The following is a 17116-nucleotide window of genomic DNA, read 5'->3' on the forward strand; positions in this document are numbered from 1 at the left end:
CCGAGCTAAATACAACTCTCAGCAAAAAAAAGTTGTGGACTGGCTCCGTACCGTCCCTGGCCACATTCACTTGTCCACGTGTTTGTGGTTAGGCGGTGCTTTCCAGTAAGTGCACTGGGGAGGGAACGGGTAATGTTGTGGGACCTGTGCTTGTGAAAGGCGGAGGCGATACCGGGAAATATAGTGGCAGCTAGGAACCGAGTATGGACACCCGGCCGCCGCCGGCATGAGGTTGTGAAAAGCTTCCGCCTCCAAGAACTTAAAAGGCCATATTTCAAGTGCAAAGAGCTGTCCATAAATCTGGCAGTTTAGTGTTGCGGCCTGTGGGTGGGAGGCTGGCTGCATACTTGCACTTGCATTCCAAGTAACAGAAAACTAAGCAGATGGTGGCCTCTATCATCATCATGGCCTCACCTCGGCACTATGAACTCTTCTGAAGGAGAAGCCAGGGCCCACCGGAGGAGTCTCCGGTTCTCTGGTGGGCCTGTCCAACCCTGCTGAAAAGCAGCCCTGGCTAAGAAAAGTGTGGGAGAAATAACACGCAGGGTAGATACGGTTTCCCTCTATGCAAGTCCTTTCACCGAGCTAAATACAACTCTCAGCAAAAAAAAGTTGTGGACTGGCACCGTACCATCCCTGGCCACATTCACCTGTCTACGTGTTTGAGGTTAGGCAGTCCTTCTCAGTAAGTGCACTGGGGAGGGCACGGGTAATGTTGTGGGACCCGTGCTTGTGGAAGGCGGAGGCGATACCGGGAAATATAGTGGCGGCTGGGGACCGAGTATGGACACCTGGCCGCCGCCGGCATGAGGTTATGAAAAGCTTCTGCCTCCACGAGCCTAAAAGGCCACGTTTCAAGTGCAAGCAGCTGTCAAAAATTTGGCAGTATAGTATTGCAGCCTGTGGGTGGGAGGCTGCCTGCATACTTGCGCTTGCATTCCAAGAAATGGGGTAGGGACAACTGAACGCTGCCGTGGGACAAGGACGTGGATGGTGATTGTTGCAAGTCTGCAATGACAGGTGCATGGCGGGAAGCATCTTCGCATGCGCCAAGGATCACTTATGATGGGCACACTTTTAGGCAGTGACCTGGGAGTCAGAGATGCTTCCAGAGGTCTTCCCCATGCTGTTCCCATGTCTTTTCAGCACTGTATGCATGTGACGCACCCCCTGGGCCATATTCTTTTAGGGGACTACCCGGAGCCGGATCAGATGGGAGTTGTAGTCGCCGAGTGGCTGTGACCCGGTCCGTGCCCAGGGTGTCAAGCTCAGTTGTATGTGGCAGTCCTACAGATGTTATTAAGTTCTTTATTGTCGACTACGCCACCCGTTGTATTGCGGTCACTATGGCCGCCGCTGCAGCAGGGTCCGCTGAGGCTGATGGTGTTGGTGCAGCTTTTGATAGTATAACCCCCAACGGGTGGGGTATAGCCTCAGGGGGTCAGGTGCAGAGGATGGGGGTTGTGGTGGTGCAGCGTAGATGTTAAGTGAAGACAGAGTCGGGTTGTGCAGTTTAGGGTATTTACTCACTGCTGATGTTCCGGTCACTCCAGCTTCAAGTGACCACCCGAGCCGTGCTGCGTCCACCAGGTCCTGGATTCAGCAAACCCCCAAACAAGTCCGGAGCGTGACCCTGAGCTCTCCTTCTGTCCTTTCCTCTGGCCGTCCCCACTAGTGATCCACCTTGGTCCAGCTCCCTCGGGCCTTCTGTTGGGACACCCTTGGCCTTGGGTTCCCTGACCCTCCACGTGGTTTGCCTTCGGGGTGGATGTGGTGGGTGGCCGTGGCAGACGCTGCCCACGGCCTCCGGTCTCTGGCTAGGGTGTGCTTTTGCCCCCACCAGTTTGGGATCCGGTACCCTATTGCCGACTCTTCACCCGGGGATTGAATTTGGGTTCTCAGAGTCCTTTCTTTTTCCCTCTCTGGGTCTTTCCTTCTCTGCTCCACTCTCTCTCTGCAGGCTCATCTGGACCTCTGCTTCTTACTGACTCTGACAGACTGACCCTGATCTAAGATGGTGCCCACCTTATATACTCCCTCTATGTGTGAGCTCAGGTGACCAGCACCCAATGAGCTCCTAACTTTACCCAGGCTGCTCCCCCTATCTGCCCCTACACTACTTGGGATGTTCCACCCCCCTCCCACTCCAGCCAGGAACAGACTCGGTCGTACCTGCACATTTCTAAGTGGGAGTACCGTCGGCCTGCCCCTCGGAAATGGGATGTGTGTAGTGCATGCAGCCTACCGAGCTCAGGTCCACACTCCATCCTTACCCGGGAGTGGAATATCACACCTCTGGGTCGAGGTGCAATACCCCTGCAGCAGCCGAATCCTCAGGGTGCTACATTCCCCCCTGGTAAATCACAGCACGTCCTCGGGCTGTAAGAACAAAACACCACAAAACATACAAATTTTTTTCATATAAACAACATAGTAAAAACATATAAAATATCATATATATATCAGAAAACTTTTCATATAAATAACATTCTCGTCGCCTCTGCTCCTCCTCCGGTCACTGTGCAACGTGTGACCGGGTAAAGTGCGACAGTCTTTAGAACTCGTGGCTTTCCTATAAAACCAGTAGGGGGCGCTTTAGGACGCGCAACTATTTACAAGGGATATGGCCGCTCTCAGTCCTCGGCCAGGTATTAGGGAGGAATGACCGCTCTCAGTCCTCGGTCAGTGGGATTTAAGGGATCAACGGGTAAACAGTTCACACTTGCTGGTCCCAACGGAGACTATTATAGCAGCAGTAACAGTTCACTGTGCCCCAACGGGCAACTATATACAGCTTCTACTCTGCTGTACTCAACGACGACGTCCTCCTGCTCTTTCTTTGTGATTAACTTTAGCTTCAGACCCGTTCGGGCACGTATGCTGGGCAAATAGATTTTCACCCAGGTGCGGCACTCTAGATGTTGAGGGCGCGTTGATGGTGGCGCCCGGGTTGCCCAGGCCTTGCGGCCAGGCCTGGGGCACCTGGAAAGTGAAGGGCACCGTAAGGACGGCGGCACCCTGGGCTACCTGGCCCTGCGACCAGGCCGGGGGCTCCGCGGAGGTAGGGGGCGCTGTTGGTATTGCGGCGCCCGGGGGTACTAGGCCTTGCGACCAGGCTGGTGGTACTTCCTGCTTGGTCACGCTCGGGGTCGAGGCGTGTGACGTCACAGGGGTCGCGGCTGCGGCTTCCGGTTGAGGCCTAGTCTGTGGCGGTGACGTTGCGGTTACGGGCACGGCAGGGGGTACTTCGGGCTCTGCGACGGGGAGCTGGGGCAGGTGCGCGGTTTCCCGGTTTGGGGTAGAGACGTCCCCTTTACCTGCCTCCTTTCGTTCGGCTCCCTTCTCGGCGCCGTCTCCGGCCTTCAGTCCTCCTGCGCCATCCTCAGAGGCGGGCTGTCTCCTCGTCTCGGGTGGCGTGCTCCGCTGACAGGTCTCGGTCTGCTGGGCCATCTCACGGCTCCACTCCGCCAACGTCTCTCGCTGCACCCGGGCCATCCTCCTTGCGAGGCCCTCCAGCGCAGTCTGCGCACACTCCCGATCTCGGGGGAGCTGTGCTAGGACCTCCACTAAGCCTAGTGGGGTCGTTGCTTCCAGCAGGCTCCTGACCAACGGGTCGGTGCTGCTCTGCTCTCCTTCCACTGTTTCCAGCAGGCTCCTGGCCAGCGGGCCGGTGCTGCTCTGCTCTCCCTCCTCTGTTTCTAGCAGGCTCCTGGCCAACGGGCCGGTGCTGCTCTGCTTTCTCGCCATCTCCGGGTAAGCTCCTCCGATACTCTTCTCCAGGCTTCTTGCCTCCGGGTGCGCTCGCTCCAGACTGCTCCAGGCGGCACCCATCTTTGCTCTCTTCTTCTCAGTCCTCCCACTTCGAAGGCGGTCCCGGGGCCACTTGGTGATTGTCAGCTCCAGGGGCAGTTCTTTCACGCTGACAGACACCTCTAGCATCACAGTCTCTGTTGGTGGGGGCGGTTTCCACTTTTGGCGCCATTTTCGGTCCTGGCCCACGATGGGAGGTGGCCTCTTGCCATCCTCTGGTACGCCCATAATGGCGTCCGCTCTGACAAGGCGGGAAACCTTTGGAAATGGCGGGAATCGTCTCCCAGTGGCGGGAAACTCTGCAGATGGCGGGAAAAAGCTGTTAATGGCGGACAACCGGCGGGAATCGATCTGTGATGGAGTCCGATGGCGGGGACCCTCCGGGACCGGCAGGAGACTTCTTTTTGAGGTAAACTTGTTCTTTTCTTCAGGCACGCAGTACCCGGTTGTTGTGGGCACGTAATCCTGCCGACTACGCCAAAGTTGACGCACCCCCTGGGCCATATTCTTTTAGGGGACTACCCGGAGCCGGATCAGATGGGAGTTGTAGTCGCCGAGTGGCTGTGACCCGGTCCGTGCCCAGGGTGTCAAGCTCAGTTGTATGTGGCAGTCCTACAGATGTTATTAAGTTCTTTATTGTCGACTACGCCACCCGTTGTATTGCGGTCACTATGGCCGCCGCTGCAGCAGGGTCCGCTGAGGCTGATGGTGTTGGTGCAGCTTTTGATAGTATAACCCCCAACGGGTGGGGTATAGCCTCAGGGGGTCAGGTGCAGAGGATGGGGGTTGTGGTGGTGCAGCGTAGATGTTAAGTGAAGACAGAGTCGGGTTGTGCAGTTTAGGGTATTTACTCACTGCTGATTTTCCGGTCACTCCAGCTTCAAGTGACCACCCGAGCCGTGCTGCGTCCACCAGGTCCTGGATTCAGCAAACCCCCAAACAAGTCCGGAGCGTGACCCTGAGCTTTCCTTCTGTCCTTTCCTCTGGCCGTCCCCACTAGTGATCCACCTAGGTCCAGCTCCCTCGGGCCTTCTGTTGGGAGACCCTTGGCCTTGGGTTCCCTGACCCTCCACATGGTTTGCCTTCGGGGTGGATGTGGTGGGTGGCCGTGGCAGACGCTGCCCACGGCCTCCGGTCTCTGGCTAGGGTGTGCTTTTGCCCCCACCAGTTTGGGATCCGGTACCCTATTGCCGACTCTTCACCCGGGGATTGAATTTGGGTTCTCAGAGTCCTTTCTTTTTCCCTCTCTGGGTCTTTCCTTCTCTGCTCCACTCTCTCTCTGCAGGCTCATCTGGACCTCTGCTTCTTACTGACTCTGACAGACTGACCCTGATCTAAGATGGTGCCCACCTTATATACTCCCTCTATGTGTGAGCTCAGGTGACCAGCACCCAATGAGCTCCTAACTTTACCCAGGCTGCTCCCCCTATCTGCCCCTACACTACTTGGGATGTTCCACCCCCTCCCACTCCAGCCAGGAACAGACTCGGTCGTACCTGCACATTTCTAAGTGGGAGTACCGTCGGCCTGCCCCTCGGAAATGGGATGTGTGTAGTGCATGCAGCCTACCGAGCTCAGGTCCACACTCCATCCTTACCCGGGAGTGGAATATCACACCTCTGGGTCGAGGTGCAATACCCCTGCAGCAGCCGAATCCTCAGGGTGCTACACATGTGTCTGATGATGTGTCACACAGCACATGGCCAGATAAGGTTGTAAAATGTTAAAATGACATTTCCTGGTGAATGCATTTGTCTTGGTTGAAAGCAATGCAAAAACGCATCAAAAACGCTACGTGTGAACATAGCCCAAGTTGTGGAGGAGTATTTTTATTTTTGTTTATTTATTTTGCCTTATATACAAGTCAGTACCCTGGAAAGGATGTTCCTTAACATATTTCTCAGGAAAATCCATTTTGGTTTTGTTTTTGTATGTTTTATTGTGAGTCCGTAAAAGTGGCGTAATACTCTGACAACGTTGTTGACAGCAGTGATCTGGGAGTCAGAGATGCTTCCAGGGGTCTTCTCCATGCTGTTCCCATGTCATTTGAGCACTGTTCCCATTGATTTGGGCAATTTTTAGGCCCTCTGCAGACCGCCGGGGGGAGCCGCCTGAAAAATGCTCGAGTTTCCCATAGACTTACATTGGGCTCGTTGCTCGGGTCGAGCACCCAAGTATTCCAATTTGCTCGACCCAAGCAACGAGTACCCGAGCATTTTAGTGCTTGCTCATCACTACTTGTGAGTAATCCCATCATGCGTGATACACCCCAGACCAGCGTATATAATCCGATCATGCATGATACGCCTCAGACCAATGTATCTAATCTCATCATGTGATATGCTCCAGACCCATGTATCTAATCCCATCATGCATGATACACCCCAAACCAATGTATCTAATCCCATCATGCGTGATATGCTCCAGACCAGTGTATATAATCCCATCATGCATGATGCGCCCCAGACCCATGTATCTAATCTCATCATGGGTGATACGCCCCAGACCTGTGTATCTAATCCCATCATGTATGATATGCCCCAGACCCGTGTATCTAATCCCATCATGCATGATACGCCCCAGACACACTGTATCTAATCCCATCATGCGTGATATCACCCAGACTGGTGTTTCTAATCCCATCATGCGTGATACGCTCCAGACCCGTGTATCTAATCCAATCATGTGTGATACGTCCCAGACCTTTGTATCTAATTCCATCATGCGTAATGCGCCCCAGACTCGTGTATCTAATCCCATCATGGGTGATATGCCCCAGACCCATGTATCTAATCCCATCAAGCATGATACGCCGCAGACACATTGTATCTAATCCCATCATGTGATATGCCCCAGACCACTGTATCTAAACCCATCATGTGATACGCCCAAGACCAGTGTATCTAATCCCATCATGCGTGATACGCCCCAGACCAGTGTATCTAATCACATCATGCGTGATATGCCCTAGACCAGTGTATCTAATCCCTTCATGCGTGATACATCCCAAACCTGTGTATTTAACCCCGTCATGCGTAATACGCCCCAGACCTGTGTATCTAATGCCATCATGTGATACACTACACTGAGCCCTGTATCTAGATACATGGAGTGTATCATATGCTGCGATTATATATGCGGAGTGTAACACACACTGGGATTAATCGCAGCACGTGATACCGTCAGCGTATCTAACCCCAGTTTATGATACAGTGAGCAGCACAAACAGAATCTGAGCTGCCGGCCATCCTCGGTGACACTTTCCACATGTTAGTATCACATTGCAGTCACCAACAAAATGACTCCACACTGTGATCCTAAACTTCATCCTTTTTAATCTTTTTACAAACACCCAGAAGGAGAGGAGAGGAATGATGACACACACGTGAGCAGATCCAGCCCACATTTACTGCAGTCGTAATGTGAGCTAGTTGTACACTAGGTTTTCATGGCAAATGTCAGCACATGCTTCCCCTAGTGTTCAAAAGTGGAAATACCAAACCTTTTTAAAATATTTTTCATATTTTACTTCATTAAAAACAAATTATATTTTTTTCAAAATTAAAACATTAATACTTTACAATTTTTCAATTGTTGAAACATTTTTTTTATGGCACCTTCCCATTAAGTGCTGCTGTAAAAAACAGATTGCTTACAGATAGCACACTGATGACAAATGAGAAAAAAATCATCTTGAGTTTTCGGGATGAAACTGTGATTATTTTTTATATTCTCGCGTGAACTTGGCCTTAGTGTAAGTCTATGAGGACCTTGTTCTGACTCTCATAGACTTACATTGAGAAGTGACTTCTGGTCCATCCAACAAACACTGCGGTCACATGAAAAAAAAACTTAATGTGAAAGAGCCCTAAGAAATATATATTTTGGCCTATGTGGTCATTTTCACGTCATTATTTTGCTCCAGTACTGTCATAGCTGCAGCCAAAACACTGAGATTGAAGCAGAGCCAGAGAGCCGGCACTGGACCTGGGGAGGGTAAATAGTCTCTGGCTTTGTTATTTTACATGACCGGAAACAATTGCTTCACTTTTCTAAAAGCGGAAGATCCCTTTAAAGGTGTTGTTTGGGTACATAACATTGCTACTAGTGTTGAGCGAACATGCTCGACACTGCTTGGTACTCGCCCGAGCATCACGCTACTCGGGATGTTCGGCGAGCACCGAGCATTTCCGGGTTACTCGGGCGGGAGCTCGGGTCTCCGCCCTGCATGTTTGGCGCTCTTTACAGAGCCAATGAACATGCAGGGATTGCCAGCCAGTCACTGTAATGCCGCAGCCATGTTGGTTGTGGGCATTACAGTGATTGGCTGGCCGCACAGCGTCACCTCGACTATTTAAAACCGGTTGCCGCCATCTTGGACACAGTCGCTCCGGATCAGACAGTGTAGGGACAGCGCTGCTGATTTAGGGAGAGATATAAACTGCGAAATAGTTAGTGTAGGGTCTGTAAAGGCTGCCAGATCAAACAAACAGTCCTTCTCAGGACTAATATCCATCCCAGATATCAGGCAGGCAGGCAGGCTGTATAGGAGACGCAGTGGTTATACCAGCAAACGCTGCATTACAGTCCTGTGTGCTGCTCCTATTGCTGAAATTGCTGGACTTAGCTCCAGGTCTCAGGGGACAGGAAAAATCCTTTTTTTTTTATCTAAATCCTCTTTTTTTTTCCTCCTTCACACTGTACAAATACCCGTCTTATTAACCTTTTGGTGTCCCCCCCCAAAAAAAAAAGTTTGTCTCTGATTTTTCAGACACAAATATATCTGTTGAAAATAGTCAGGTGTAGGCTAGAGAAACAGAAGTGTTGTTTTGCACTTCCACGGTTCAAACCTCTGTATTATCCACTTTTGGGCCATTTGTATCTAAAAAAAAAACAGTTTGAGTGTGTCGCTCACTGTTCAGCCGCAAATATATCTATTTAAAAAAATCTGGTATACCCCAGTAAACAATAACTGTGGTTTTGCCATCCCACGGTAAAAAATCTCTATTATTCAGGTTTTGGTATATTTTCCGTAAAGAAAAACAGTAGTGTCTCCTGACTGTTCTGACACAAAAATATATCTGTTGAAAATAGTCTGGTGTAGGCTCGACAAATCCCAGTGTGGTTTTGCAGTTCCACAGGTCAAATCTCTGTACTATCCAGTTTTGGGCCTTTGGTATCTAAAAAAAAAACAGTTTGAGTGTGTCGCTCACTGTTCAGCCGCAAATCTATATATTTAAAAATGTCTGGTATACCCCAGTAAACAATAACTGTGGTTTTGCCATCCCACGGTAAAAAATCTCTATTATTCAGGTTTTGTTATTTTTTACGTAAAGAAAAACAGTAATAGTTTCTCCCTGATTGTTCAGATTGTTTAAAAGAGTCAGGTGTAGGCCAGAGAAATAGAACTGTGGTTTTCCTCTTCCACGGTTCTAATCTACTTTTTATAACCCTGTTTCCATTGATAGTGCAAGTGTAAGCTATTTTACTTCCTTTACAATGGGCAAGGCGCGTGGCAAGGGACATGGAAGTGGACGTTCTGGTGATGGTTCGTGCAGAGGACGGGACCGTGACCAAGGTGAAAATGTGCCACAACCAACAGCCACATCTTGTCGCTCCCACTTCTTGACCGAATTACTAGGGAAGCACAGAACAACACCAGTATTGAGAACTGATCAGTGTGAACAGGTTATTAATTGGAAAGCAGATAATACTTCCAGTTACCTGGGCACCACCACCTCCGGTCTGTCTTCCACTCTTAGTAGCCGTGAGTCTCGACCGCATACTCCTCCTCACCCTGATGCTCCTTCCTCCCACCATGCCGAGTGTCGTCAGACAGCAATTGATCCCACACTTGGACACTCTGAAGAGCTGTTCACTGGTCCATTTCCATATTTGTGCCCCTCGCCTGATACGCTTGAAGTGGTGGAAGAGGAGATCCCATGTAGCGATGCCCAAATATTTGAACAGCCACGGCCACAGGAAGGTCTTCCAGAGTCTGGAATTTTTTTAAAGACTCTGCTGATAACCCCAAAAAGGACATATGTTCCACCTGCCATGCCAGCATCAGCAGGGGTGACAAAACTACCAGCCTGACCACCACCAGCATGATCAGGCACATGGCAGCAAAGCAACCGACTTTGTGGGGCGAAACCCAGGGTCCACGACCAGTGTCAGCGGGTGTCACCACTGCTTCTTCCACTGTTGTGCGTGCAATAGAACCCCCTGTTGTGTGTGCAAGGCAATCCCCTGTCCATACTGCATGCAAAGATGCCCCCTCCTCTCAGTATTAACTTGTTATGGCAGTTTCTCAAGAAACAGCATCAACGTCCACGTCCACGACCCACCGCAGCGTTCAATTGTCTATATCCCAGACCTTTGAACAAAAGCAGAAATTCGCAGCTAACGCCCCACAGGTCACAGTCCTAAATTCGCACATTTCATAACTGCTTGCGTTGGAAATGCTGCCTTTTAGGCTGGTGGAGACGGAATCCTTCCGCAATCTTATGGCGGTGGCCGTCCCTCGGTACTCGGTCCCCAGCCGACACTATTTTGCCCGGTGTGCCATCCCCGCACTACACAAGCACGTGTCCCAAAGCATCTGCCATGCCCTCAACAACGCAGTTACTGGGAGAGTCCACCTGACAACGGACACGTTGACAAGTGCTTGTGGCCAGGGACGGTATATCTCTCTGACGGCACACTGGGTAAACATAGTGGAAGCCGGGACCCAGTCGGACCGTGGGACGGAACACGTCCTCCCCACACCGAGGATTGCGGGCAATATGTCAGTCATAGTTGCCCCCACAGTGTATAGCTCCTGCGCATCATCCTCCTCCTCCTCATGTTCAGCCTCCATCTCAGATATCACCACATCAGTTACAAGCTGCAAGCACTGCAGTACTTCCTCCGCCAAGCGGCAACAGGCTGTGCTGAAACTCATAAGCTTAGGTGATAAACCTCACACTGCTTGTGAGTTGTGGACAGCTGTGAAAGAGCAGGCAGATCTGTGGCTGAGACCGCTGAACCTACATCCCGGCATGGTCGTGTGTGACAATGGCCGTAACCTGGTGGCGGCTCTGAGGCGAGGTGAGATCACACACGTACCATGCCTGGCTCATGTGCTTAACTTCATGGTTCAGCGGTTTCTTAAATCGTACCCCGAGTTGCCAGATCTGCTCGTGAAAGTACGCCGCCTGTCAGCTCATTTTCGCAAGTCGGCTACAGCTTCCGCCGCCCTTGCTGTGTTGCAGCAGCGTTTGCAGCTTCCGGCACACTGACTGGTGTGTGATGTCCCCACACGTTGGAACTCTACCCTCCACGTGTTGCAAAGGATTTGTGAGCAGAAGAGAGCAGTTGTGGAGTACCAGATGCAACAAGGCCGTTGATATTCAGGTCAGACTCCACACATAAGACCTCAGGAGTGGACCTGGATGTCTGACATATGTACCATCCTGACAAACTTTGAGGAGGCCACTAAGATGGTGAGTGGCGATGACGCCATCATTAGTGCCAGCATCCCACTTGTTTGTCTTTTGCAACGCTCTCTGCAGAGAATTAAAGAGGAGGCATTGCAGCCAGAGTATGATGAGATGTATCAAGAAGCCGTAGTGGGCAATTACACACAGCCCAGCCTCATCTCATCCCAACGTGCATTGGGGGACAATGAGAGAGAGGAGGAGGAGAAGGAAGAACAGGAGCTGCTATCATGCGCTGTAGACAGTAGTACCTGTACAAGTGTCATACCGTCGGTTCAGCGTGGGTGGCCTGAGGACAGGGGGGAGGAGGAGGTGGAGGAGGAGGAGAGCATGGTCATCTTGGTGAAGACACGGAAATCTTGCCCGTTACCAGTCTGGCACGCATAGCTGACTTTATGTTACGCTGCATTAACCGTGACCCTCGCGTTGTCAAAATGTTGGGTGACAGTCATTACGTGTTGGTGACACTTTTAGACCCCCGCTACAAGGAGAACTTTCACTCTCTTATTCCTGAGGTGGAGAGGTCTATAAAAATGGGGCAGTACCAGAAGGCCCTTGCTGCAGAACTCTTAAAAAAATTCCCATCTGAACACGCTAGCGGCAGAGGTCACAGTTCGTTGCTCAACCAAGGCGTACAGGCGAGAGAGATGCAACTCCAATCCAGCAGAGGCAGGGGAACACTGTCAACGTTCTGGGACAGATTTCTGACACCCGCCCAGCTTACAGGCCCTGAGGCGCGGGGTACTCTCACAAGGAGTGGAAAGTTTCAAAAGATGGTGAGGGAGTACCTTGCCGACCGTACCAGCGTCCTCCGTGATTCCTCTGTGCCTTTTAATTATTGGGTATCCAAGCTGGACACTTGGAATGAACTCGCTCTGTACGCCTTGGAGGTCCTGGCCTGCCCTGCCGCTAGCATGTTATCGGAGGGTGTTTTTAGTGCCGCTGGGGGAATTATAACTGATAAGCGCACTCGCCTGTCAACTGACAATGCTGACAAGCTGACCCTTATCAAAATGAACAAGGGCTGGATTGGGCCAGACTTCTCATCACCACCAAATGACAGCAGAGTAACATAAAGTCAAATCCACTGTGTTATTTCGGGAGGTGTATTCACATGCACTGCTTCACACCCACACATGGGTATACGCTTCCTCATTTCGGCTGTTTTATGTTCTTCTCCTTATCCTCAGCCTCCACCACCACTATACCACCAGGGTGCCAGCATTGCAAGTTCCTCCTTCCTTATTTTTGTCAGCTTTTGCTTTTAAGGCATAAGCAAAGACTGTGGGAGACCCACTCCCCAATAATGGGACTTATGTTTGTAATATGCTGTACTGCATGGCTCTTGTAAGGGGCATTGCAAGTTGCTCCGTCCTAATTTTTGGAAGCTTTTGCTTGGAAGGCATAAGCAAATCCTATGGGAGACCCACTCCCCAATAATGGGACTTATGTTTGTAATATGCTGTACTGCATGGCTCTTGTAAGGGGCATTGCAAGTTGCTCCGACCTAATTTTTTGAAGCTTTTGCTTGGAAGGCATAAGCAAATCCTATGGGAGACCCACTCCCCAATAATGGGACTTATGTTTGTAATATGCTGTACTGCATGGCTCTTGTAAGGGGCATTGCAGTTCCTCATAATTTTTGGAAAGCCTTCCATTCACTGCTTAGGCCAACAGTGCACAGGAGACCCAGTTGCTATAAATGGAAAAAAAGGTTTAGTTAAGGCCCTCTGACCTCCATGTCATTTCCAAGGGGCATTGGAGTGCCTCGAAATTTTTGGTAGGCATTGCACTCACTGTATGCCCTATAACTGTGTATCCGAACCGCTCCTTTTGTTACAGAAACATATCTGTAGCGTCGGCATCCCTGCCTCCTGCTAGGCAGGGACGCTGTTCCCCTCACCTCTCCGCTCCGTGCCCGGCGTCTTCCTCCCGCTCTGCTAGCAGCGTGCGCTCCTTCCCGGTCACGGTGCTTAGGGCGCGCGCGCTCCCCCTCTCTTAAAGGGGCCGCGCGCGCCGTCCTAAGGAGTCCCCGGCCAATGGCCGGAGGACTTCACCATATATAAGGCACCTCCTCCAAAATGGAGGTGCCCGAGCAATGTTGTAGCACAGTTCATCACTCTGCTTCAGCCCTCAGGTCCCGTTTCCAGTTACCTGCCAGTTACCTGCCAGTTTCCTGTCTGATACCTGCCTGTCTCGTGTCAACCTGCTACTATTCCTGCGGTCCGACAGTCTGCCTACCAGCCCTACCAGTCGGTCTATGGATCCGTCTGCCCGCTCACCTGGGAGCGCACATCTGCTACCTGTCTGCTAGCCTACCTGGAGGCTCCGCCGTCACGTGCTGTGACCACCTGCCTGTCCAGAGACTCTTGCCCGCTCACCTGGGAGCGCTCACCTTCTACCTGTCTGCTAGCCTACCTGGAGGCTCCGCAGTCACGTGCTGTGACCACCTGCCTGTCCAGAGACTCTTGCCCGCTCACCTGGGAGCGTCCACCTGCTACCAGCCTGCTTGCCTACCTGGAGGCTCTGCCGTCACTTGCCGTGACCACCCGCCTGTCAAGAGACTGTCCCGGTCACTTGCCGTGACCACCTGCCCGTTTACCCAGAGACTGCCCCGGTCACTTGCCGTGACCACCTGCCCGTTTACCCAGAGACTGTCCCGGTCACTTGCCGTGACCACCTGCCCGTTTACCCAGAGACTGTCCCGGTCACTTGCCGTGACCACCTGCCTGTTTACCCAGAGACTGTCCCGGTCACTTGCCGTGACCACCTGCCCGTTTTCCCAGAGACTGTCCCTGTCACTTGCTGTGACTACCAGCCCGTCTTCCCTGGGCGCCACCCGCTTCCTAACAAGGGCCGCCCCCTTGTATAGTTGCTCAGAGGTTCCGCCTCCCAGACCCGTTACAATATCCTACAAGACATATCTGGTTGACTGGCCTGATATTGATGTGAATGGTCCCTGTTCCTCCTGCTCTTTCTCCTTTGCCACTACCTCATCCATCATTTATCACCTGAAGCTTTGTTTTAACGGGAGTCATAGAACTTGGATAGTAGCAGGAAAACATCCAGCAATCCTCGGAGGAGGTAGGATATGCGCCAAAACGCTGACCACCTCAAGCCTAGCCGCTACTACATACATGCGCTTGCATTCCAACAAAACAAAGCAGATGCTAACTTCTATCATCCTCATCATGCTCCTCACCTTGGCACTCTCAACTCCCCTGATGGAGAAGCCAGGGCCCACCGGAGGAGTCTGGTTGTCTGGTGGGCTCGGCCAATGCTGCCCTAAAGCAGGCCAGGCAAAGAAAAGTGTGGGAAAGGTTACCGGGACAAATAGGGGTGGCTGGGGACCGAGTATGGACACCCGGCCGCCCCCTGGAGGCTGGGGAGCAAGCGGGGACATCTGGCCACCGGGCGGCTGGGGACTGAGTATGGCTACCAGGCCGCCGACGCAGCCATGGCGTGGTGGCCAGATTCCACCTCCACATGCCTTAAAGGCCCAATTTAAAGTGCAAGCAAGCAGTATGGTATTGCAGCCTGGGGGTTGGTGAGTGGCAGGCTGCATACTTGCGCTTGCATTGCAAGGAATGGGAGAGGTACAATTGAACACTGCCCTGGGACAAGGACTTGAACGGGGATAGTTGCAAGTCTGCAACGACAGGTGCAGGGTGGGAGGCATCTTCGCATGTACCATGAACAGGGGTTTGGCATGCACACACTACAGCGGAATAGGCTCTCCTTCCCACTAAATGCACTGGGGAGGGCACAGGTAATGTTTTGGTATACGCGCTTAATCTTATGTATAAGGCACACCAGGACAAATAGGGGCGGCTGGGGACTGGGTATGGATACCTCGCTGCCGAAGCAGCCATGAGGTAGTGGCCAGCTTCAGCCTCCTCCAAACTAAAAGGCCCCATTTCAAGTGCAAGCTAGCAGTATGGCATTGCAGTCTGGGGGTGGGTGGCAGGCTGCACACTTACACTTGCATTAAAAGAAAACAAAGCAGATGCTAACTTCTGTCATCATCATCATGCTCCTCACCTTGGCACTCTCAACTCCCCTGATGGAGAAGCCAGGGTCCACCGGAGGAGTCTGGTTCTCTGGTGGGCTCGTCCAATGCTGCCCTAAAGCAGGCCGGGCTAAGAAAAGTGTGTGGGGGGATGTTCCAAGGAGAAATAGGGGCGGCTGGGGACCGTTTATGGACACCCGGCTGCCCCCAGGCGTCTGGGAACCGTGTGTGGACATCCGGCCGCGGGGCGGCTGGGGACCGAGCATGGACACCTGGCCGCCGGGCGGCTGGGGACTGAGTATGGATTCCAGGCCGCCAACGCAGCCATGACGTGGTGGCCAGATTCCGCCTCCACATGCCTAAAAGGCCCAATTTCAAGTGCAAGCAAGCAAGCAGTATAGTATTGCAGCCTGGGGGTGGGTGGGTGGCAGGCTGCATACTTGCTCTTGTATTGCAAGGAATGGGGGAGGTACAATTGAACACTGCCCTGGGACTAGAATTTGCACGGGGATAGTTGCAAGTCTGCATCTTCTGATGCGGCAAGGAGCACTTATGATGGGCACACTTTTAGACAGTGACCTGGGTGTCAGAGATGCTTCCAGGGGTCTTCCCCATGCTGTTCCCATGTATTTTCAGCACTTTATGCATGTGTCACACAGCACATGGCCAGATAAGGTTGTAAAATGTTAAAATGACATTTCCCGGTAAATGCATTTGTCACAGTTGAAAGCAATACAAAAGTGCAAAAACGCATAAAAAATGCTACTTGTGAACATAGCCCAAGGTGTGGAGGAGTATTTTTGTTTTTGGTTATTTATTTTACCTTTTACACAATTCTTTACCCTGGAAAGGAACTTCCTTAACATATTTCACAGGAAAAAAGTTTCAGTTTCGTTTTTGAACGTTTTATTGTGAGCCCGTAAAAGTGGCTTAATACCTCTGACCACGTTGTTGACAGCAGTGACCTGGGGGTCAGAAATGCTTCCAGGGGCGATCCCCATGCTGTCCCCATGTCATTTGAGCACTGTCACTATCGTTTTGGGCACTTGTTAGGCTTTTAAAAGACTGCCAGGGTTGCCGCCGCAAAAATGCTCGGGTCTCCCATAGACTAACATTGGGCTCGTTGCTCGGGTCGAGCACCCAAGTATCACGGCGAGCTCGGCCCGAGCTTCGAGCACCCGAGCATTTTAGTGCTCGCTCAACACTAATTGTTACGCTATGGGTCCGTCATCAATATCAGATTTATAGGGAGATATTTCTCTTCTCGGGGAAAATAATTTAGATGAAGGGCTTCCTACCATTAATATTCATATCACACCCCATTCTCCTATTTCTGAGGGTGTAGAGCACAGAACGAATCTCTTACAGTGCCGCTCCACTTCTGATAGGATATTATGTGCAAGGGTAACAAGTGTGTCTTTGGCGTAGACGCAATGTGAACGTTGCAGCCAATCAGTGGCCTCCAATTGGTTGTAGCGCTCATGTTACAACCTGGATGTTGCTGGTAGGAAACAGTGGAGGAGCCGGTGTTCAGTATCAAGGTATTGATTTTTTTACCATCTATTTTGGCCCTTTATTAAGGGATTTTCTTATCATGGACAAGTCCTTTAAGCAGATAATGCCTATATAATTTATTAAAAAAATAGTCTGGAAAACCCTTTGAAGGTTCAAAGGTTCCCTTTAGGAAGATGGGTGTCAGTTGTGACTTTATTTCATGTCATATGGATGACTCTTCCTCAGTTTTGTGACAGGATAACTAACTATATAATAAAACTTCAGCTACATCCTGCATTCAGACAGAACACTCCTGTCCACACTC

Source organism: Phyllobates terribilis, unplaced genomic scaffold, assembly GCF_046119375.1.
Source record: "Phyllobates terribilis strain yellow unplaced genomic scaffold, ASM4611937v1 Scaffold_2__4_contigs__length_985480577, whole genome shotgun sequence".
NCBI classification, from domain to species: Eukaryota; Metazoa; Chordata; class Amphibia; order Anura; family Dendrobatidae; genus Phyllobates; species Phyllobates terribilis.